Source organism: Nymphaea colorata, chromosome 5 (genome assembly GCF_008831285.2).
Source record: "Nymphaea colorata isolate Beijing-Zhang1983 chromosome 5, ASM883128v2, whole genome shotgun sequence".
In the NCBI taxonomy this organism is placed as follows: Eukaryota; Viridiplantae; Streptophyta; class Magnoliopsida; order Nymphaeales; family Nymphaeaceae; genus Nymphaea; species Nymphaea colorata.
The window spans coordinates 4,464,502-4,476,154 of record NC_045142.1 but is presented as its reverse complement, the minus strand read 5'-3'; the positions used below and the strand labels follow the sequence as shown (position 1 = coordinate 4,476,154).

At 34.0% G+C, this 11,653-nt stretch overlaps 1 protein-coding gene across 5 annotated transcripts in view; it reads right to left on the bottom strand.

Moving 5' to 3' along the window:
- Positions 1-529: 529 nt before the first annotated feature.
- LOC116254276 (3-ketoacyl-CoA synthase 12-like) overlaps positions 530-11,653 on the bottom strand; it is a 35,261-nt gene continuing 24,137 nt past the window's right edge. For all 5 annotated transcript variants that reach the window (XR_004172668.2, XR_004172669.2, XR_004172670.2 and 2 more), the window contains 3 exons: positions 3,346-3,445; positions 3,032-3,137; positions 530-815 (listed from right to left, as the gene is read on the bottom strand). The gene's annotated coding sequence lies outside the window, so the exon portion shown is untranslated. The remainder of the gene's footprint in view (positions 816-3,031; positions 3,138-3,345; positions 3,446-11,653) is intronic.

Below are 11,653 nucleotides of genomic sequence, written 5' to 3'. Positions count from 1 at the left end.
ACAAAAAATATTTTCGTTGAACCACGCACAACATATGGAGGGACATTGCACACCATGTTGGATCAGCAGAACAAGGTTAAGTATCAAGTCAAATCTCAGGAAACAAAAAGACAAGATATAATTACAAAACAGCTACTTAAAAAAGAAAAACTGTAAAGAAACGTAAACACAAGTGAAACATGATAATAAGTAGCAAAGGAAATGAAATGACAAGAAGCTGCACTTACCCGAGGACAGCTTCATAAAAAGTAAAGAGCATAGTATGACCCAAAAAATGGTCAAGACAAAGCAACAAAATATGCTAAGACTACACAGCAAGAAGCAAAATATAAACCAACTACTGGATTCTAAATTCCTCGAAAATAGAGCCTCCTGTTGAGCTTTCCATTAACTAATCTTCGTAAAAAGCAAATTTTTTGAGTTCCAAAACTTCCTGTTTATAGAGGAGATTTAAGTAACATCAGTCTTGAAAAACATGGATTTGTACCTGTCAAATGCCAATGTGTTCCCCATGCTCTAACAGGAAATATAATAGAACATCAGATATTTATTCCATTTCTAGATAAGTAACTCATGACACTCTAGTAAAACAGCAAAAAAGATATCAAAAGAATATGTTGACATCCGAAAACATAGGATATTATTCATCTTATGCATGATTTTGAATATAAAGGAAACGTCCCAAAATGCAGCTGGGAATGACAATTTAGCCATAGATAACCTGATTTTTATTTGTTTTGGTACCAACTAAGTTGAGACACAACATGTTTGACCACCTTCAGCTCGAAGGGCCCAACCACTTGGTGAGGTGGCTCCTGTACCAGCATTATTAAACGGTCGATTATAAACAAGATAAGGAATAGAGTTTGCCACAAAGGAATAAGAGGAATACCTCAATAGGGAAAAAAAATTACCAAACAAAAAAATCCTTAATCTGATGGCTTACCTTTCCAGTGGCAAGACTAATGATGAATGCATTATTAAAAGAATCATAAGAAAAAAATGGATAATAGCTGTGGAACTAGATTTTGTGACTTGATCGGTAGAAGATTGATATAAAGCATTGTCACATATATCGGATACGGGTATTACATGGCGAGGAATTTCTCGCGTATAATACGGTAAAGTTGTACATCTCGGGAATATCTCAAGAAAGTCTCAACAAATGTTTAAAAAATATAATAAATCCTGAAATAATAAAAAAAATAAAAAAGTACCAAAAAAACACATTATATGCGTTTTTTGTGACTGATATAAAGATCAAAAGTCCTTGGGCGCACAAGACATAGCTCTCTACTGTAACTGGTTCATACGGTATATCTAATACAATGCAGTAGTTGAGAGTGAAAAACAAAAAGAACGCTTTAGCTTAGGAATCTACCTCACAACTTGTTGATCTAGGCAACTACCATTGCTTGAAAGAAAAATGTAGGACAATGAAGAGCAACAAGAAAAGACGATAATTTATGTGGATTAAGATGAAAATTGTTGAACATAAAATAAGAAGCAATATCATGATGGAAAACATCAAGAACATATTGAAACTGCAACAGAAGTCAAAAGGAAGAACATGAAATATAAGTGAAGGTTGATTTCTTCAACCAATTATGCAAGCATAAAAGTTGTCATGGTTTTTATTATGTTTTTAACCTTTTTTTCACTTTGGTCGTACATTTATCAGAATTTCCATTTTGTCAATACAGATTCATGCATTATCAAGAATCAATTTTCATTTTTTTGCACTAGGAATTACCAAGTTATCCCCAAGAAAACATAGACAATTTGGGAAGATACATGTATTCATAAATCTCAACAGCAGAAGGAAAGTTCCATAGGACTGAACTAAAACCAACACTCATGCACAAATTTGAGCATAAGGGAGAAAGAAACCAATGAGGCAACTGTGCAAATAACACGGTCACAAAGCATCCAATATGACAACAGATGTGAGAAACACAAGAGCCTACCCAAGCCATTCCCAATTTCATGCCTACAGATTCATCCATGCTCCCAATTGATTTCATGGGCACATAAATATGCACAAGAGTCCACAAGAGTTTTCTCAACATTTACAATAAATATTTAAAAGACTAACTTTAAAAAATTTATGAGAAAACTTTTGCAAGCCATGCAAATAAAAAAAAATTGACAAGATTAACTTTCCAATATTTTATCAAAGACATGAAAGGTGCATAAGGATTTTAATAATCAATCGCAAAAAAAAAATCTAAGAGATTAAAAAAAGCTCACAAACATTGGTTAAAAAAAATCATGAAAATCTAAAAGAACATAAACTTTTCATGAGTATACAAATGTGTACAAAACTTAAAATCTATATAACAAACTTGTTACATTCAACTTTTTTAATAAATGTTAAAAAATAATTTTAAAAATGTCTATAAAATTGTATGAAGCATCAATGAAGTTACAAAAATTTTATAAAAAGTTTTAGAAAAATGTTTACTTATGTTCAAGAAAGCGTATCAAAATACACAATTTTAAATATTTATATACACTTGTCAAATATCTAAAAAACTTCACTACAAGAAAATGACATTTAGTGATGTACAACATGCTTCAGTAAATGTCATCAGTGATGCTAACTCTTCATCATGAATGGGACCACCAAAATAAAGACGGAATTAAGGGTGCACTCATTGCTATTAACTACCACAATTACCCATGCATTAACAATGATAACCCAGCTGCTGTGTCACAAACTATCCATGAACGGCTCATGAAACAACAGAAACATAAAATGCAAGAACAGCCAACAATAACATACAAATACTCAAGCAGCAAAAATGAAAAAGTTAAGCTACAATCAGTACTACAAAAGCAGTTGAAAGCATTTTCGGATTGAGAGCTAGCAGCATAACCTTTTTAGTCACGAACCTTTTATTTCATATAGTCTTTTCGTTGATCTAAAAGACAAAAGAAAGTTGCAACTACTACCATACCACTTTATGGTGATCTGCAAACTGTCAGTAACTATATAATTGTACTAATAAAGGAAAATAAATCCTCTAACCTGATTAAGGAGATCAACTAGCAGCCCTCAACAGGCAACTCTGACCAGTGTGGACCAGTATAATCCACTGGCACACCATGTATAAAAAACTTGAGTTGGAAACCCACTGCATTACAAGAAAACTTTTTAGATGCAGTCACTCCTGTCCTCAATCTAATCACTAAAACAATGCAAATACTCAGTCCCCCAAAACAGGAAAATTCATTGATGACACAAAATTCAGGAAAAGGTCGGAACACGAAGAAGAAACTATTTTAATATGAAAAACAGCTGAGAACGGTAATGAAACAATAGATTTGAAGCACCATACTCACCATCAAATTTTGAAGTAGGAAGCCTGCATGTGTCCGCATTTAGTTAAGCAACTGCAATTGGTCTTTCCAACCATGTTAATAATGGTGCAACAGCATCTAACTGCCAAAAGAACAATGGAAGCATCAATTTTGAGGAAGGAAAGAAAAATATACAAATCAACAATAAAAAAAATCGAGATATACATACTGTTATACACCAGTCGAAAAGATACAGTAAGCAATAGAAAGAACAAGTACCAAAACAAACTGTCAATGTAGCGTAGGGCAACTTTCCCAATGTAGCCATGCATAGCAAAAACCATAAAACACTTTTGGAACAACAACAATCCAGACAGTAAATAAAATATGAACCACATAGACAAAAACGAGTTTCTCCAATATGTGGTGGAATCAACAGAAAAATTTGACCATAAATTGTTAGGAAAAGAATTGATAGTCATTATGTGAAGAGCATGTAAAGTTTGTCTAAGTAGATTATGAAGATTCTATTTACTTACGAAAAGAGAAATAGTTAGGTTCTCAACATTCTATTTTCTAGCTCCATTAGCTCATCATGACATAGAACCTACCACTTCTGAAGTGAGTGCTCATTTGATCGATTATATTAGCAAGCAGCTACTTATAACAATTAAACCAGCTTGATGAGCTGATCTACATCCATCTGTGCATATCTATTTGTAAATTGAACTAAAAATTAGTTGAGTATTTCTCTTAACTCCATCACAGTGCATTTGTTGTTTGAGGCCAAAACATGGTTTGGTAAACTGACAAATATAAGGCCTATGTAAATACTCAAGTAAATATATGCGAGACATTGGTTGAACTTTGATTAGTTGCCATATATGATATGAAAATTGTTGAACTTGGATCAGTTGCCTTTTTTGATCTAAAAATTGTTGAACTTCGATAACTGGTCATATCTGATTTAATAAATTGTTGAACTTCGATCAGCGGTCTTATCTGATCTCAAAATTGTTGAACTTCGATTAACGGTCATCTCTGATATGAAAACTATTGAACTTTGATCAGTGGTCTTATCTGATCCGAGAATTGTTGAATTTCGATTACTGGTCATATATGATTTAATGAAATGTTGAACTTCGATGAGCAGTCTTATCTGATCTCAAAATTGTTGAACTTTGATTAACGGTCTTCTCTGATACGAAAGCTAATAAACTTCGATCAGTGGTCATATTTAATCTGAAAATTGTTCAACTTCGATCAGTGGTCTTATCTAATCTGAAAAATTTTAAACTTCGATCAGACGTCATATATGATTTGAAAATTGTTGAACTTCGATCAGTGGTCTTATCTGATCTGAAAATTATTGAACTTCGATAAGTGGTCTTATCTGGTCTAAAAATTGTTGAATATTGACAAGTGGTCATATCTGATCTGAAAATAGTTGAACTTCGATCAGTGGTCTTATTTGATCTAAAAATCGTTGAACTTTGATCACTGGTCTTATCTGATCTGAAAATTGTTGAACTTCGATCAGTGGTCTTATCCGGTCTGAAAATCGTTGAACTTCGATCAGTGGTCATATCCGGTCCGAAAATTGTCGAACTTCGATCAGTGGTAATATCTGATCTGAAAATTGTTGAACTTCGATAAGTGGTTTTTTTCGGTCTGAAAATTGTTGAATATTGAACAGTGGTCATATCTAATCTGAAAATTATTGAACTTTGATCAGCGGTCTTATCCGGTATGAAAATTGTTGAATATTGATCAGTAGTCATATATGATCTGAAAATGGTTGAATATCGATCAGTGGTCTTATCCGATCTGAAAATTGTTAAACTTCGATCTATGGTCTTATTTGATCAGAAATTGGCTAAACTTCGATCAGTTTCTTATCCGGTCTGAAAATTGTTGAACTTGGATCAGTTGCCTTTTTTGATTTGAAAATTGTTGAACTTCGATCAATGGTCTTATCTGATCTGAAAATTGTTGAACTTCAATCATTGGTCATATCGAATTTAATAAATTGTTGAACTTCGATCAACAGTCTTATCTGATCTTAAAGTTGTTGAACTTCGACTAATGGTGTTCTTTGATATGAAAACTATTGAACTTCGATCAGTGGTCTTACCTTATCTGAAAATTGTTGAACTTCGATCACTGGTCATATCTGATTTAATAAATTGTTGAACTTCGATTAGCAGTCTTATCTGATCTCAAAATTGTTGAACTTCGATTAACGTTCTTCTCTTATATGAAAGCTAATGAGCTTCGATCAGTGGTCTTATCTTAACTGAAAATTGTCCAACTTCGACCAATGGTCATATACGATTTGAAAAATGTTGAACTACAATCAGTGGCTTATCTGATCTGAAAATTATTGAACTTCAATCAGTGGTCTCATCTGATCTGAAATTGTTGAACTTCAATCAGTGGTCTCATCTGATATGAAATTATTGAACTTCGATCAACGGTTATATCAGATATGAAAATTGTTGAACTTCGATCAATGGTCATATCTGATCTGAAAATTGTTGAACTTCGATCGTTACTAAGTTCTTGGAACTCAATTTCACATTCTTGACTGACCCATTTCAGATTATTTTAGAAAGCTAAACGTTGTAGCCAATGTAAGCGGCTAGGCCAAAACGCCTGTTAAGTCTTCTACAAACTGGTTCCATGAAGGACAACCTTGTTGAGCCACCAACAAGGTGATACCAACGTATCCTTGTGCCCTCCACATGCAATGCAACATCAACCTGAGCAACCCCTTTTCCAAAACAACCCCTTGACAATCAAAAAATCGCTCAGCGCAAAGACCCAACTAACAAGGGTCATCACCTAAGAACCTTGGAACCTCCATCTTAGGCAGTTTCAGATTTGTAATTAACCTCTAGCTTAGGCAGCTTCAGATTCATACCATAGTTTGTACTCGTTGATCTAAAAATGGTTGAACTTCAATCAGTGGTCTCAACAGATATGAAAATTGTTGACCTTGGATCAGTTGCCTTATCTGATGTGAAAATTCTCGAACTTCGATCAGTGGTCTTATCTGATCTGAAAATTCTCGAACTTCGATCAGCGGTCTTATCTGATCTCAAAATTGTTGAACTTCGATTAACAGTCATCTCTAATATATAACTATTGAACTTCGATCACTGGTCATATCCGATTTAATAAATTGTTGAATTTCGATGAGCAACCTTATCTTATCTCAAATTGAACTTCGATTAACGGTCTTCTCTGATATGAAAGCTAATAAACTTTGATTAGTGGTCCTATCTGATATGAAAATTGTTCATCTTCGATCAATGATCTTATCTAATCTGAAAATTGTTGAACTTCGATCAGTCGTTATATATGATCTCAAAATTGTTGAACTTCGATCAGCGATCATATCTGACCTCAAAATTGTTGAAGTTCGATCATTACAAAGTTCTTGGAACTCAGCTTGATAATCTTGACTGAGCCATTTCTGCCTATTTTAGAAAGCTCCACGTTGTAGTCAATGTAAGCGACTAGGCCAAAATGCACTGTTAAGTCATCTACAAACTTGTTCCATGAAGGACAGCCTTGTTGAGCCACCAACCAGTGATACCAACGTATCCTTGTGCCCACCACATGCAATACAACATCAACCTGAGCAACCCTCCTTTCCAAAACAACCCCTTGACAATCGCCGGAGAACCTTGGAACCTCCATCTTGGGTAGTTTCAGATTTGTAATTAACCTCCATCTTAGGCAGCTTCACATTTGTATCATAGTTTGCACTCGTTGATCTAAAAATGGTTGAACTTCAATCAGTAGTTTCAATTGATAAGAAAATTGTTGAACTTGGATCAGTTGCCTTTTTTGATCTGAAAATTGTTGAACTTCGATCAATGGTCTTGTCTGATCTGAAAATTATTGAACTTTCATCACTAGTCATATCTGATTTAATAAATTGTTGAACTTCGATTAACAGTCATCTCTGATATGAAAACTATTGAACTTCGATCAGTGGTCTTATCTGATCTCAAAATTGTTGAACTTCTCACTGATCACATCAGATTTACTAAATTGTTGAACTTCGATGAGCGACTAGTCTTGTCTGACCTCAAAATTGTTGAACTTCGATTAACGGTCTTCTCTGATATGAAAGCTAATGAACTTCGATCAGTGGTCTTATCTGATTTGAAAATTGTTCAACTTCGATCAGTGGTCTTATCTAATCTGAAAATCATTCAACTTCGATCAATGGGTCATATATGATCTGAAAATTGTTGAACTTCGATGAGTTGTCTTAAATGATCTCAAAATCGTTGAACTTTTGAGCTTTGATCAATGGTCTTATCGGATCTGAAAATTATTGAACTTTGATAAGTGGTCTTATCTTATCTGAAAATTTTTGAATAACGATCAGTGGTCATATCTGATCTGAAAATAGTTGAACTTCTATCAGCGGTCTTTTCTGATATGAAAATCGTTGAACTTCGATCAATAGCCTTATCTTATCAGAAAATTGTTGAACTTCGATCAGTGGTCTTACCTGATCTAAAAATCGTTGAACTTCGATCAGTGGTCTTATATGATATGAAAATCGTTGAACTTCGATCAGTGGTCTTACCTGATCTGAAAATCGTTGAACTTCGATCAGTGGTCTTATCTGATCTGAAAATCGTTGAACTTCGATCAGTGGTCATATCCAGTTTGAAAATCGTCGAATTCCGATCAGTGGTCTTATCCGGTCTAAAAATTGTTAAACTTCGATCAGTGGTCATATTCGGTTTGAAAATTGTTGAACTTCGATCAGTGGTCATATCTGTTCTGAAGATTGTTGAACTTCGATCAGTGGTCATATTTGGTCTTAAAATTGCTAAACTTGGATCAGTGGTCATATCTGGTCTGAAAATTGTTAAACTTCGATCAGTGGTCATATCTGGTCTGAAAATTGTTGAACTTTGATCAGTAGTCTTCTCTGATCCGCAAGAGAGACAGATGAGAAAAAAAAGGGAGGTGCTATGAGATCTCTTGCAATGTTAGACATATCCAATGCAGTGCCATTAAGAATGCTTAAAAGAGAGATACAAAGTTGCTATTATTGCCAATGTTAACAGATCTCCTAAAAGCTAGGATGTGTATGTCACTACTCAGAGTGAGGTAGAATAAAAGCAGCAAAGTAATAAGCACATTTGGGGAGAGAGAAATTGTTGAACTTCGACAAGTGGTTTTTTTCGCTCTGAAAATAATTGAATATTGATCAGTGGTCTTATCTGATCTGAAAATTGTTCAAGTTCAATCAGTGGTCTTATCTAACATGAAAATTTCCCAACTTCGATCAGCGGTCATATATGATCTGAAAATTGTTGAACTTCTTGTGAGCAGTCGTATCTGATCACAAAATTGTTGAACTTTTGAACTTTGATAAGTGGTCTTATCGAATCTGAAAATTATTTAAGTTCAATCAGTGGTCTTATCTGATCAGAAAATTGTTGAACATCGAGCAGTGGTCTTATTTGATCTGAAAGTCGTTGAACTTTGATCAATGGTGTTCTCCGGTCTGAAAATCGTTGAATATCGATCAGTGGTCATATCCGGTCTGAAAATCGTTGAATATAGATCAGTGGTCATATCCGGTCCGAAAATCGTTGAATATCGATCAGTGGTCACATCCGGTCTGAAAATTGTTGAACTTTAATTTATGGAATTAACTAGTCTGAAAATTGTTGAACTTCGATCAGTGGTCTTATCCGATCTGAAAATTGTTGAACTTCGATCAATGGTCTTATCCAGTCTGAAAATTGTTGAACTTCGATCAGTGGTTTTATCCGGTTTGAAAATTGTTGAACTTCCATCAGTGGTCATACCAGTTGAACTTCGATTAGTGGTCTTATTCGGTCTGAAAATTGGTGAACTTCCATCAGTGGTCCTATCTGGTATGAAAATTGTTGAACTTCGATCAGTGGTCATATCTGATCTGAAAATTGTTGAACTTTGATCATTGGCCTTCTCTGAATTGAAAATTGTTGAACTTCGATCAATGGTTTTATTTGATATGAAAATTGTTGAACTTCGATCAATGGTCTTAAATAATCACAAAATTGTTGAACTTTGATAAGTGGTTTTATTCGGTCTGAAAATTGTTGAACATTGATCAGTGGTCATATCTGATATGAAAATTATTGAACTTCGATCAGTGGTCTTATCTGATCTGAAAATTGTCGAACTTCGATGGTCTTATCTGATATGAAAATTGTTGACATTCGATCAGTGGTCTTATCTGATCTGAAAATTGTTGAACTTCGATCAATGGTCATATATGATCTGAAAATTGTTGACCTTCGATCAGTGGTCATATCGGTTCAGAAAATTATTGAACTTCGATCACTGGTCTTATCCGACCTGAAAACTGTTGAACTGTTGAACTTCGATCAGTGGTCTTATATGATCTAAAAATTGTTGAACTTCAATCAGTGGTCTCAACTGATATGAAAATTGCTGAACTTGGATCAATTCAATTTTTTGATGTGAAAATTGTTGAACTTCGATCGGGGGTCTCAATTGATAAGAAAATTGTTGAACTTCGATCACTGGTCATATCAGATTTAATAAATTGTTGAACTTCGATCAGTGGTCTTATCTGATCTCAAAATTGTTGAACTTCAATTAACAGTCATTTCTGATATGAAAACTGTTGAACTTTGATCAGTGGTCTTATCTGATTTCAAAATTGTTGAACTTCGATCAGTGGTCATATCTGATTTAAATAATTGTTGAACTTCGATCAGTGGTCTTATCTGATTTGAAAATTGTCGAACTTCGATCAATGGTCTTATCTGATCTGAAAATTGTTGACCTTCGATCAGTGGTCTTATCTAATCTGAAAATTGTTGAACTTCTATCAATGGTCATATCTGATCTGAAAATTGTTGACCTTCGATCAGTGGTCATATCGGTTCAGAAATTTATTGAACTTCGATCACTGGTCTTATCCGATCTGAAAACTGTTGAACTGTTGAACTTCGATGAGTGGTCTTATATGATCTAAAAATTGTTGAACTTCAATCAGTAGTCTCAACTGATATGAAAATTGTTGAACTTGGATCAATTCAATTTTTTGATGTGAAAATTGTTGAACTTCGATTGGGGGTCTCAATTGATAAGAAAATTGTTGAATTTCGCTGGTCATATCAGATTTAATAAATTGTTGAACTTCGATCAGTGGTCTTATCTGATCTCAAAATTGTTGAACTTCAATTAACAGTCATTTCTGATATGAAAACTGTTGAACTTCGATCAGTGGTCATATCTGATTTGAAAAATATCGAACTTCGATCAGTGGTCTTATCTTATTTGAAAATTGTCGAACATTCAATCAGTGGTCATATCTGATCTGAAAATTGTTGAACTTCGATCAGTGGTCGTATCTAATTTAAAAATTCTCGACCTTCGATCAGTGGCCTTATCTGGTATGAAAATTGTTGAACTTCGATTAGTGATCATATCTAATATGCAAATTGTTGAACTTCGATTATTGGTCTTCTATGATTTGAAAATTGTTGAACTTCGATCAATGGTCTTATTTGAGCTGAAAATTGTAAAACCTCGATCAATGGTCTTAAATGATCAGAAAATTAATGAACTTCGATAAGTGGTTTTATTCGGTCTGAAAATTGTTGAACATTGATCAGTGGTCATATCCGATCTGAAAATTATTAAACTTCGATCAGTGGTCTTACCTGATCTAAAAATTGTCGAACTTCGATCAATGGTCTTATCTGATATGAAAATTGTTGACCTTCGATGAGTGGTCTTATTTGATCTGAAAATTGTTGAACTTCGATCAATGGTCATATCTGATATAAAAATTGTTGACCTTCGATCAGTGGTCCTATCGGTTCAGAAAATTATTGAACTTCGATCACTGGTCTTATCCGATCTAAAAACTGTTGAACTTTTGTCACTGGTCTTATATGATCTAAAAACTGTTGAACTTCAATCAGCGGTCTCAACTGATATGAAAATTATTGAACTTGGATCAATTCAATTTTTTGATGTGAAAATTGTTGAACTTCGATTAGGGGACTCAACTGATATGAAAATTGTTGAACTTCGATCACTGGTCATATCAGATTTAATAAATTGTTGAACTTCGATCAGCGGTCTTATCTGATCTCAAAATTGTTGAACTTCAATTAACAGTCATCTTTGATATGAAAACTGTTGAACTTTGATCAGTGGTCTTATCTGATTTCAAATTGTTGAACTTCGATCAGCGGTCATATCTGATTTAAATAATTGTTGAACTTCGATGAGCATTCTTATTGATCCAAAAATTGTTGAACTTCGGTTATCGGTCTTGTCTGAT